This window comes from Meles meles, chromosome 7, assembly GCF_922984935.1.
Source record: "Meles meles chromosome 7, mMelMel3.1 paternal haplotype, whole genome shotgun sequence".
Lineage (NCBI taxonomy): Eukaryota > Metazoa > Chordata > Mammalia > Carnivora > Mustelidae > Meles > Meles meles.
The window spans coordinates 94,609,286-94,622,825 of record NC_060072.1 but is presented as its reverse complement, the minus strand read 5'-3'; the positions used below and the strand labels follow the sequence as shown (position 1 = coordinate 94,622,825).

The 13,540-nt window shown below is 33.8% G+C and overlaps 1 pseudogene; it reads right to left on the bottom strand.

Moving 5' to 3' along the window:
• Positions 1–11,910: 11,910 nt before the first annotated feature.
• LOC123946060 lies at positions 11,911–12,847 on the bottom strand (annotated as a pseudogene).
• Positions 12,848–13,540: the final 693 nt, after the last annotated feature.

Sequence of the window (13,540 nt, the reverse complement as noted above, 5' to 3'; positions counted from 1 at the left end):
TGATTAAGAGCACACCTATTGTGAGACCTCCATCATGCAATACCTGGCTTTCCTGCCCTCATCTCTATGACTTCAGGCAAGTTTCCCAACCTCTCAGGCCTTCAGGGTTTTTTAATCAATAAAATGGAGATAATAAGAGTATCTACCATATACAGTTAAAGTGATTAGATGAGCTAATATATTTATGATAAAATCTGATGCATAGTGTATGCTTCATATATGTCAGCTACTTTTATCTCTGTCCCACAGGTAATTCATGTGACATGACCTCAAAACCACAAAATTCTAACTGGGATTTATGGTCTGTGTAAGTGATATCTTCTTTCTACTCCACATTTCTTATAATAAGAGCAATAGATTATATTTACTGACAATTTTTCATGTCATAGGTCTTGTGTCAAGTGCTTTACACTATCTATCTGGAAAAAAAACACACAACTCTCCCTCCACATCTCTCTCTCTGTCCTTCCACATTCCGTCTTTACTTCCTAGTCTCCAAAACTACCCAGGTACAACTACTTATTTGTGATATTCACTTGGAGCATCACTTCTACTGAGAAGTCTTCTCAGCTTCATGTCTGTATTGACTGGTCCTTATTTGTGCTCTCATAACAAATAATTGTTACTTCCATCTTAGCACTTTCAGTGAGAAAGTGAGTTTGTTGAAATCAGGGACTGCTGTCTTTTATACTGGGATAGCTCTTAAAGTAACAATCCTAGGCTTATAGTCAATGGTAAGACATATTGTTGTATAAATACATATATATCTTATTCACTTGCCTACATATGCAAAGCTATCTTCTGTCCTATTTGGGTTTCATCTTGAAACTTCTCTCTGGGGCGCTTGGGTGGTGCTGTCAGTTAAAACGTCTGACTCTTGGTTTTGGCTCAGGTCTGATCTTGGGATTGTGGGATCAAGCCCAGGTGAAACTCTGCACTCAATGGTAAGTCTGCTTGAAATTCCCTCTCTCCCTCTCTCTGTCCCTCACCCCCACTTTCTCTCTCTCTCACATAAATAAATAAATAAATAAATAAATCTTAAAAAAAGAAACTGCTTTGTCACTAATTTTAATTATTAAACTTTTATATGTGCCAGTATCTAACATTAGTAGTTCAGGCATCATGAAAGGTAATAAAAGCAAAGAGGGTGGTGGTTTCATGATATGCATGAATGTTATTACCTTTCATGCTGATTGAACTATTAAATGGCATCTGTGACTTGCTTTAGCTTTCAAACAGGTAAATAGTTGTATTTTTCTTGGTAGTTGTTTTGCTTTCTTGAGGACTATGTCAGTAATATATTCAAACTGGAGGTAAAAATTTACATATTTAAATAATTTTTCACGTGCTATTTTTTCTTAAAATATAAATATTTTTACATTTCTATTATAAAATATACTTCATTTAATTCTATTTAATCTCAGTCCACTGTATTTATATAATTCCAGGTTTTAAATTTTAATGTAATTTAATTTTTTTTTGGTGTTCCAAAATTCATTGTTTATGCACCTCACCCAGTGCTCCACGCAATACGTGCCCTCCTTAATACCCACCACTAGGCTCACCCAACCCCTACTCCCCTCCCCTCCAAAACCCGCAGTTTGTTTCTCAGAGTCCACAGTCTCTCATCATTTGTCTCCCTCTCCAGTTTCCCCCAACTCACTTCTCCTCTCCATCTCCCAATGTCCTCCATGTTATTCTTTATGCTCCACAAATAAGTGAAATCATATGATAATTGACTCTCTCTGCTTGACTTATTTCACTCAGCAAGATCTCCTCCAGTCCCATCCATGTTGATACAAATTTGGGTATTCATTGTTTCTGATGCTCTTTATTTTTGTAAATTCTTACTATTTCAAAAATTTATATGAAAATAGCTAAAGTTTTTAATCAATTTCCAACACCCTTTTATGAATCTTTATTTTCTACAAAGGTTGGAATGTCTTCAAAAAACAAGTTTTTATGAACATTATTGCATGACTTTATAATAATTTCTGCAAATGAAATTTCAAGGAAAAATATACTCACTTAGAAATTTTGTATACATTTACAAAGGTATCATCTACAAACTTCATTCCTGTCATGGTTTCCTTCAACTCACTATGCCACTTTAATTGTATCTGTGCTAAAATTACTGTAATGTACTGTGTCTTTTTTCAAGATTATTGACACATATTTTATAAAGGCCAGTGCTGTTGGGTGTTAATTCACACAATCTACACCATGAAATAGTCAACCGTTCAGTTTACATTTAAAACTTTCATTCTTGTCTTCCATAGAGGAAGATTTTTTTCCCTCTTAAATTTTCATTTATGTCTCTTTAATGCATATTTTGAAACTGAAGTTTAAGAACTCGTTAATTTTTGCATTGGCTTAATAGTTGTTCTATAGTTTTTCCTTAGCTATCACACTTAGTGTTACTAGCATCCTCAAAAACTTTTTTAGTTTTGAACTAGTATCTCCAGGTTTTGAGTATCTCTTATATAAATGGATAGAAGGTAATATGCTTTTCAATCTCCTGGCAAAAATCAGTTTGTTTGTGCTGTGACTCGCTCTCATTTGTCCTGTAAAATACTCACTTTCTCCAGAGATGAGAGCAGGATTATCTCTCACTGTAGGCCCAGTTACTACAACTAAACCCCAAGGTTTACTGTTACCTTCACTGGACTCCAGTGACAATGCTTTTTTTTGAAGAACTTTGATATTCCCAGGATATCCCAGGGGCACACCATAATAACTACAATAGATAATTTTAATGAAGTGGAAAGATACTCTCAAGTCTACTTAACTTCCTCAATCTGTTATTCCTCACTCCAGTGGCTCCTAGAGCTTTACATGGTACTGTGCTCTTTCCTGTACCTTCTAGGTGGTAACCCTTGTTCCAAAATGTTTTTCATTTATTCCATTCATTAATGCTGTCTTTAAGAGACAAGGCTTAAGAAAACAGTTTTCATCTTTAAAAGAATTTTATATTTTAGGGGTGGCTAAAAGGGTGGCTCAGTGGGTTAAGCCTCTGCCTTTGGGTCAGGTCATGATCTTGGGGTCCTGGGATCGAGTCCCTCATTGGGCCATCTACTCAGCAGAAAGACTGCTTTCCCCTCACTCTCTGCCTGCCTCTCTGCCCACTTGTGATCTCTCTGTCAAATAAATAAATAAAGTCTTTAAAAAAATTTAAAAAAGAGTTTTATATTTTAAAAAAGTTCTAGGATAACAAACTTTGTCAATATTATGTAAGTTGTTATATCAGTGATCTTAATGTAATATACATCTTCTCTTTAAAGAGAAAATGAGTGTGTGGCAGAGATAACTTCTCACCACACATAACTACATTATATTGATGTAAACTACAAAAAGCAGCAACAAAAAATACATCTCAGAAAGATCTGTGTCTTTATATAATAAATATTATTTACATCTGATTTTGATAAATCATGTTACATTTGCTTTTCAGAGAAAAATTAACATGTAAATTTACCAAAGATGGAAAAAGATGAAAGTAAAGATAAGGGGCGCCTGGGTGCCTCAGTGGGTTAAAGCCTCTGCCTTTGGCTCAGGTCATGATCCCAGGGTCCTGGGATCTAGCCCTGCATTATGCTCCCTGCTCAGCGGGGAGTCTGCTTCCTCCTCTCTCTCTGCCTGCCTCTCTGCCTACTTGAGATCTCTGTCTGTAAAATAAATAAATAAATAAATCTTAAAAAAAAAAGAAAGTAAAGATAAAAAGTAAAATGAAGTGTCCCCTATACTTACCGTTCCGAGGATTAATTTTACCTTCAGTTAATTATTTAACAATGAGCTCTAAAAGCTAATTTGATGAAGACAATCTATTAGAAAAGGTTTGTGTGGGATTTACTAGGTTCTCAGTTTATGAATCTACTTACCCTGACTGATGCACTGGGAGAGCCTAGAACCCCTTGTATTTTTCATCTTCAACACACTGAGACTTTCAGACCAAGAATTTTGGTCCTCTTTGTGCCTAGGAAATATTTTCTAGCTCTCTCTTGGTTGAAAGTAAAATATAGTTAAAACATTTCCCCCACTTGTTTTGAAGTCACCATTATGACTTCTCTGGAAAGGATAAGAGGCTTTTTTACACTATTAAGATTTATATTTCATTTATTTGCTAAATTTCAAACTAAATAATAAACAACTGAGTCCTTGGTGACCCAGTTTCAAACATCACTAATTAGCCTTTGTAATGAATCTGGGCAAAAATCCTAAAAGATGCAGCAGTGGGGCCAGTGTCCTTAGAGACACAAAGATAATAACAACAGACACAGGTCAAGATGCAACTTAAAAAACCAGATGGTCAAGAAGTAGTCTGCGTTTTCTGCCTTTCTTCCCTAAAATATCTGGAAGGTGAAAGATCACAACTCTATTCCAATAATCACTTTTTCTCAGTCATTACAAAGGATAAAATAGGAAAACATTAGAAAACTCAAAAAAACTAATTCTTTTTAACATTTTAAGGAATTATATGAACATATATGAATATTTAAAAAATAAAAATATATTTTTCATCTTCCCCTTTCAGCACTACCTAAGGTGGGTCTATATAGATTCATATATAGTTTTTTAAAATTTGTGTAAAGATATGTTTTCTTTCGTTAATAAACTCAATTGTTTATTAACTTAATTATCACATATAGTTTTCACATCAAGCTACTATATTTACACAATAAACACCTGGTTTGGTCATTCACTACTGCTTTTCATTTTCATATTATTTCCTTGGATTAATCCTGTGCACTTAGGAAAAAAAACTATAGTTTATGCTCTAGCAATTTCTTGTGATCTGAGTTGTAATGGTAACTTTTCTTTCATCTTACAATGTTATGTAACATATCAAATTGTCTGCGGTATACCATTGTGTAGAGGGAAATTTTTATTTAAATATAAAATTTAGAAGATTTAATATAGTGGAAAACCAGTAACCTAAACATTCACTTTAAGAGACTATAAGAAGAACGAGCTAAAACAAAATAGTTATAAGGAAGAATAATAAAAGTAAAAATCAGTTGTATAGAGAATAAATATAATATAAAAAATAAATGCAATTACAAAATGATTTTTTTAAGAAAGTTAAACTTGTAGGTATAGTCAAGAAGAAGCAAAAGAATAAAAAGGGGAAATTATCCAAATGAAAAACAGGAATATCAATACAGATGCAACAAATATTAAAAGATAATAAAGTATGTCATAAAGAATATTAAAGCCAATAAAACAGCTTACCTAAAATAGCATGTTAACTTATGTTAAAAACACAACTAAAAGAATTAGACAGAAAGAAAAAGAAAATATAAAGATATGTCAATGTAAGTCAAAATCATTGAATCCATAATTAATAATATTCTCACAAAGAAAATTCAGGGCCAAATGGCTTCACTAGTAAATTGTTCAAAATATTTAAGGAAAAAATTATACTAATTTTATATAAACCAATCCGGAGAAAAGTAAAAGGAAGAATAATTCTCAACTTGGTTATGGGGGCAGAATAACTTTCATGCCAAAATTGGAAACAATTTTGCAAGAAGTTAAATTACAGATTGATTTTTGTCATAATAATCATAAAAATTCTTAAATATGAATTATAAAGTTAAACAGAGTGTTAGAAAATGATATGTGTAACCATCAAGTGAAGTTTATTACAGAAATTCTAGGTTGGTTTAACCTTTGAAAATCAATAAATACAATCCACCACATTAGTAGAATGAAGGAAAAAATATGATAATCTCAGTAATGTAGAAAAAAGCATTTTACAAACTATAATTCCCACTCATTATTAAACATTCTCAGCAAACTGGGAATAGAAACAAAGTTTGTTAGTCTGATAAAGGGAATCTAGAAAACATGTTATTAATTTCTTTTCAGTGTACCAGAATTCATTGTTTATGCACCACACCCAGTGCTCCATGCGATATGTGCTCTCCATAATACCCACCACCAGGCTCACACAACTTCCCACCCCTGCCCCTTCAAAGCCTCAGATTGTTTTCAGTTCTTTGTTATAGTTCTGTGAAAAATGTCATTGGTATTTTAATGGGGATTGCATCGAATCGATTGCTTTGGGTAGTATGGACATTTTAACAATATTGTTTTTTCCAATCCACGAGCATCAAATATCTTTCCATTTATTTGTATCCTCAATTTATCTCATCAGTGTTTTATAAAATTTTCAGAGTACAGACTTTCACCTCCATAGTTAAATTTATTCCTAAGTATTTTATTCTGAATGCTGAAATCTTTTCTGTTTAGTTGAGGAACATAACAGAATGTCCACTCCCACCATTTCTATTTATCATTTTACTGGGGGGACCTAAACAGAGCAATAAAGAAAAAAAAAATATAGTAGCCTGTCACTATTACATATTATTTGATTGTGTGTTGACATATTTAAAATACACCACAGGTAAATCACTAGAATTAATCACTAAATTTAAGAATTAGTAATTACTAAATTTGGGAAGATTACTCGATAAAAGTCAATGTTAAAAGACAATAGTACCTCTAAAACTACAACAAACAATTAGAAAATAAAAATTAGAAAAGTCCATGTAATATAGCAACATATTATCAAAGGCTGAGGGATGAATCTATCGAATACCAGTAATATGTCTATCAATATTGTGCATGGCCTCGATACAGTTAAAATGAAAATATTTTTGAAAGTAATTAAAGACACAAATGAGACTGTTTTAGTGGATTAGAGTTCTTAATGTTATAATGATATTAATTTCCCCCAAATTGGCCAGTTGGTTCAATGCGATCTTAAAATCACTGAAGATAATTTTTTACTTGCAGAAATTGCCAAGTTTTTTAAAGTTTTATGAAAAACAAAGGACTGAAAAGAACAAAGTATACCTGAGGAAGTAGAAGACAGTTATTTGGATTACACTACTCGATATGAAAACTTATTATAAAGCTACTATAAATAGAATAGTATAGTATTGGTTCAGAGATAAGCATATCAATGGAATTAAATGATGAAACCTCAAAAAGATTCACTCACATATCAACTGATGATGACAAAATTGCCACTGAATTCAAGGAGAAAGGGGAATCTTTTCAAGAAATAATTCTGTTATTTTGATATCCATATGGAAAAAAAAAACATCATTCCCTATCTCAAACCATAGAAAAAGTCAATTTCACATGGGCCATTAGCCTTAGTTTGTGAGAAATGTGAGGGAAACTTAGAATAGAACAGAGTTATGTACCTTCATGATGTTTAGTTAACAAAGATTTCTGAAACAACAAAGCCCCCAAAACAAAATAAAAAACCAAAGAACCCTCTATCAACAACAAAAATGAAATGGATTGGACTTCATTAAAGTTAAGATCTTTTGTTTTACAAATTTAACATAAACAACATAAACAGGCAAGACATAGATAAGAGATAAGTAACTTCAGTATTTGCCACTGACAAAGGACTGACATATAGAAAATTAATAAAACTCCTAAAAATAAATTCAAATAGAAAGAAATCTAATAGAGGGCGCCTGGGTGGCTCAGTGGGTTAAGCCGCTGCCTTCGGCTCAGGTCATGATCTCAGGGTCCTGGGATTGAGTCCCGCATCGGGCTCTCTGCTCAGCAGGGAGCCTGCTTCCCTCTCTCTCTCTCTCTGCCTGCCTCTCTGCCTTGTTGTGATTTCTCTCTGTCAAACAAATAAATAAAATCTTAAAAAAAAAAAGAAAGAAATCTAATAGAAAGGACAAATTATTTGAATAAGCACATCACAAAATAGGATGTCTGATATCTGAAAATCATATAACAGGGTATTCAACATCATCAGTCATAATATGGCTAAAGTTAATAGGTCTGGCAAAGTTTCATGTTGGCAAGAATATGAAGCAATTATAATCCATATATATTGCTGATAGGAAGATAAATCAGTACACTATTTTTGAGTGTTGTTTGACAATATCAACTAAGCTAAACATATGGCTAACAGATAGCCTATCAATCCACTTTTAGTTCTATATTCTACAGATGTGAGTGTTTATGTCTGCCAGAAAAACATGTACAAGAATGTTCTTTGACCTTTATTTATAATAGTCACATATAGGAAACAACCTAAATATTTATTAATAGGAGATGGCTAAATTAATTGTGCTGTATTTCTATAATTGACTAGAACTTATAAATTGCTAACACAACAACTTGGACCACTCTACAGACACGATGTCAAACAAACGAAACTAGACCCCGAAGTGTATGTTCTGTGTATTCCTATTCATTTTATGGTCATGATTATACAAAACTGAGCTTTGGCATTGTAAGTCAGTGGAGCAGATGCATTTGAGAGGATATTGATATTGAATGGCATGAAAGAGATGTCTGGGGTGCTGAAAATGTGCTGTATCTGGATCTGTGTGATGGTTACATGAGTATCAGTGCTTATGAAAACTCATCAAGCTGTACACAGTGAATTATGTGCTATATTATATATTATCATCAATGTTTAAAAAATTTATATTTTTAGAGTCATGCTGAAATATATATGAAATAATGTATGTATCTGACAAATAATCAAGTAGGGGTTGGAAGGAATAGACCTGTTTGTAGATGAAACAAGTTGGCTATAAATTGATACTTGTTGATGTGATTGAGACAGTACCGTGAATAATGAAGTTTTCTCTATGTAAATCAAAAAGAAATGAAGTGTTTAACATACAGCTTGGGGTAGAATAAGCACTCAAAAATATTTGTTGTTGATATTAAGATTTTTTTTTTATTTTTTTTCCATTTTATTTATTTTTTCAGCGTAACAGATATTAAGATTTTTTAAAAGATATTTTTAACATTTTGGACATTTTAAGGAATTTAGGAGACTAGTTGTAATTACCCTTGGACTGAAAAAGCCCTGGTGTCTTAGAACAAGACATGGAGGACTATAACTTTTCAGTCTGGGTCCTCAGGTAAGCTATTATTAGTGGGCCTGAGCAGTAAGGGACTTTTATTCCTATAACGCAGGCCTTCTCTTGCAACTTTCTCAAGACAGGTGAGGGTTACTGTTGCAGTTGAAATTCCCAGAAACTGACAATTTCTAATAACTTAGTCATTATGTCCACTCATCTCTGGAAACACCGAGTTTGTCAGATCAGGGGTTCTGGACGAGGAGGATATAATTCTTAGTATTGTCTCCTTGGGAGTGAGGGCATCGACTAGACCAATGAAGGAAATGGGAGAAGGTTGGGCAAAGGTGAAAAAATTATGTGGAAAAAATGAGTCCACCAGAGTCAGAGCTTTTGTATGAACTGAAGTCAATGCTGTAGAACAATTGATACAGTGAGTTGCCAAAAAGCTCTGCCTACATTAAAAGGAGTTTCCCAGGGTTCCTGAACTCATTGCACTCAGGCATCCTTCCTGCCTACTCAATGCCAAGGAGTATTGCTCTTAAAAAACCACATTGCTTACATATTCAGATTCCTATTTTTAATCTTAATTTATATATATTTTAAAGTTCAACACTTTTAAAGGAAAATTAGAGTTATGCTAGTGGTCACTACATTTGTATTTTCTTCCGAAAGTTCTTTTCATTCTTAACCCACAGATTAATTTCATTTGTACATTATTAATCTTACATTAAAAAGATGTACAGCATTTTATAGGTTAAGTCTCTGTGAGCATTTTTTAACATTAGGGTTAATATTTTAAAATGTTACTTATACTGATTTCATTCCATGTAGGTTTTGCTTGAGAAGTCTCATGAAAGCATCTTTTTTGCTAAAAGTGTTTCTTTGGTGAAGTTTTCTTTAGTCAAATACAGAATTTTGGGACTAATAAACAGAACCTATATTCCGAGTCCACTACTAACCAACACTGCTTAAATATCTGAAGCATTTCAATAGAAAGGTGATGTAAGCCACATATTTAATTCAGACATTTCTATAGCCATATTATAAATTAAAAATAAATCAATTTAAATGGTATATTTTATGTAATCAAATATATCAAATATTATTTCACAATCAAGGTCCCTGAAATGTCATTATAATTTGTTTTACTTCCTTGTTTTTCAAGGCATCAATGAAGGGGTCCAGGAAATAGTTCTGAACATTGGAAGTAGGGAGCCCTCTCATGCCCTTATTAATAGCCACTGTTTCCATGGCTGACTGTGTACTGTAGATGAAAGTATTGCTTCCATAGGTTTCCTTTGTGTTGTAGTCATTTCTGCTCCTAATTAAGATACATTTCATGTTTTTACTTGTTTTCTATTTTTTACATGTTTCTCAATAACCAATGCATATAGTTATAAAGGTGTAGAAACAAATACAGATACGGATATACAGCCACTGTCTTTAGAAATTTACTTGTCCTCTGAAAAACAATCTGAGGGTTCTGAAGGAGCGGGGGGTGGGAGGTTGGGGAAGCCTGGTGGTGGGTATTATGGAGGGCATGTATTGCATGGAGCACTGGGTGTGGTGCATAAACAATGAATTCTGTTACATTGATTAAATAAAAAACTGAAAAACAAAACCAAAACCAAAGCAAAACAAAACAAATAAATAAATAAAATTTACTTGTCTTTTAAGAAGAATTGTTAGCACTTTTACTTCAAATTAAACTGCTAGTCAGTGATTTTTTGAGTATTCAAAATTGTAAGAATTTACATTTTATAGTTTAGCTTCGGCATTAAGAGGCAAACATTTGTCATAGCTTCCTTTTTTCACTTTAAGATATTTTTGTTGTTTATAATTGTGAAAAATGAAATAAAATGGCATCATTGGTATCAAGGGGTTTTAAAATGCATCTGGGAGGCCATTAAAGAGGTGGGCTGTATGCTTGTCCTCATCAGGTAGAACCATGAACTTCTGAACCGGGCCTAATCCCAAATACCTCAAGCACTCTGCAAGAATATTTACAACTTGCTACAGTAATGGACTTTTGCTTAGGGATGGCCTTAGCAACCAGTTATGTTTAGCCAAGATTAGTTTTCTGCTGCTATCACCAAAGTTTTTGTAGACAACTTATACAAGCATTCCCTTTTTGTCTCTAAAACCCCTGGTTTTTGCTTCCTAGTAGAACATTGCTGCCCTACTCTGGTACCTGAATTATAATTATTTCATCCCAAATACACACTTTTGCTTCACTATTGCTTCCTGACAATTGTAGGATGTTCATATTTTATTTAATGCACTAGTCACATATCCCTTCTAAAGTGTAAGGCATTTAAGGGCAAGAAACCTGTAGGTTTTCTACTCTATCGCCAGTGCCTGAAATGGTCCCTGGCATCAAAAATGCTCTTAAAAGCTAGAAATGGTGGGGCGCCTGGGTGGCTCAGTGGGTTAAGCCGCTGCCTTAGGCTCAGGTCATGGTCTCAGGGTCCTGGGATCAAGCCCTGCATCGGGCTCTCTGCTCTGTGGGGAGCCTGCTTCCCCCTCTCTCTCTCTGCCTGCTGTTCTACTTGTGATCTCTCTCTCTGTGTCAAAAAAAAAAAAGCTAGAAATGGAGAAGGCAATAGACACATTTACTCTATCCAAAATATACAATTAACTCATTGGTTCTGCTTATTTTGTCTTGTTTTGTTTGCAGTTTTGTAAAAGTTTGTTAAGATTTGAAGCATTCTTTTGTTTCCTAGAAATGTATCACATTTTCTTTTTCAGAGAGCTTTCCTTGGGTGGCTCAGTTGGCTGGGGGTCTGCCTTGGGCTCAGGTCATGATAGTCCTGGGATCAAGCCCCTAGTCAGGCTCCCTGCTCAGCAGGGAGTCTTCTTATCCCTCTCTTCTCCCTCTACCCCTCCCTGATGTGTGCACTCTCTCTCTTATAAAAATAAATAAAAAAAAATTTTAAAGAAAGCTTTCTGAAATAGACTCTTTGCTAGAAAGGAATGGCATAAAAATCTAAAGATATATACTTAGGAACTAAAGATATTTTTATGAAAATGTGGTTCCCTACTTTAGCAAATACTATTATTTCTTTGAGAATAATGCAATTCTTTTGATTGAGTCTTTGACAGCTTGTTTTACTTGCTTGTTTCTCAAGGTATAAATGAAGGGGTTCAGCATAGGAGCAATGGATGTAGTAAGGACTGCCACACCCTTATCAATGGCCACTGATTCCTTTGCTGAAGGCTTAACATAGATGAAAATACAGCTTCCGTAGGTGATGGAGACTACAATCATGTGTGAAGAACATGTGGAAAATGCCTTTTTTTCTTTGCTGGGGAGAAGAGAATCGTAGAATAGCCTTGATGATGTATATGTAGGATAGAAGTACACATATGAGGGTCATAATGAAGGTCAACACAGCACAGACTATGACCATCTGCTCTATAAGCCATGTTTCTGAGCATGATATTTTTAGGAGGGGGAATGCATCACAGAAAAAATGGTCAATAACATTAGAGTCACAGAATTCCAGATTTAGGCCCAGGCTAAGTGGTGGGAGAATGATCAAGAAGCCCGCTGTCCAGCACCCAAGGATGAGTCTTCTACAGACCCTCTTGTTCATGATGGTCACATAATGCAGGGGTTTGCAGATGGCAACATATCGATCATAGGACATGTTTTCCAGGAGAAAAAATTCTGTTACACCAAAAAGATCAGTAAAAAAAATCTGAAAGGCACAATTGTCATATGTGATTGTCTTGTCATCTGTTGATATGTTGTACAAATATCTGGGAATACAAGCAGAGGTAAATGAGATCTCTAAGAAGGAGAGATTTTGTAGGAAAAAGTACATGGCATTCTGAAGGTGAGAATCTATGAAGGTAAGGGAGATGATTGTCAGGTTCCCAGTTATACTCGACATATAAGTGAGAAATAGAAAGATGAAAATCATAATCTTCAGTTGTGGATCATCGGTCAGTCCCAACAGGATAAAAGTTGTTATTGTGTGGTTTCTCATCATTGACATCTGACTTCAATTCAATCTGCATTTAGAATTCATGTATATATATTTGATATACATGTGGTGGTAATTAATGGGAAAAAAAACTAAGCAAATAATCACATGCATTTACAAAATTTTTGTTTACAGATATTATCAATACACTGGTATTCTAGGTTCTACAATTGGGTGGTTTTGGTAAATTCAGGAGATATTTTAAAAAATCAGAAAAATCTGTATCACACTCCAAAATATTATGGGTGCTTCCTTTTCATTATATTTTATTTGCAATTTATATATTTTTTACTTATACCTGGGATTTGATTTTCCCAACAGATAGATTTGACTGCTAATGTTTTGTGAGATTATTTTGTCTCTATTCACAGACTGAATCCTAAAGCTGAATCTTAAACTTTCATTATCACCTTCATACGTTTCCTTGAAGTTTTGTTTTGATAAGGAACAAATCACAAATAGTTTGAGTCTCACTATGTAGGCTCTGCATATCCATTACTGAAGATGGCGAGGTCTAGTATTATAATTTTTAAAATATGTGTTTCCTTAAACAACTCCTTTCTCACTCACCCATTTCTCTGACTTTCATATTTTCTTTTTAAAATTACACTAATTTCCTACTGCGATATGGGAAGACAGGAAGTATTTTGATGACAAATATATTGTTTAGAATGATAATATGTATGTGTTGGATAT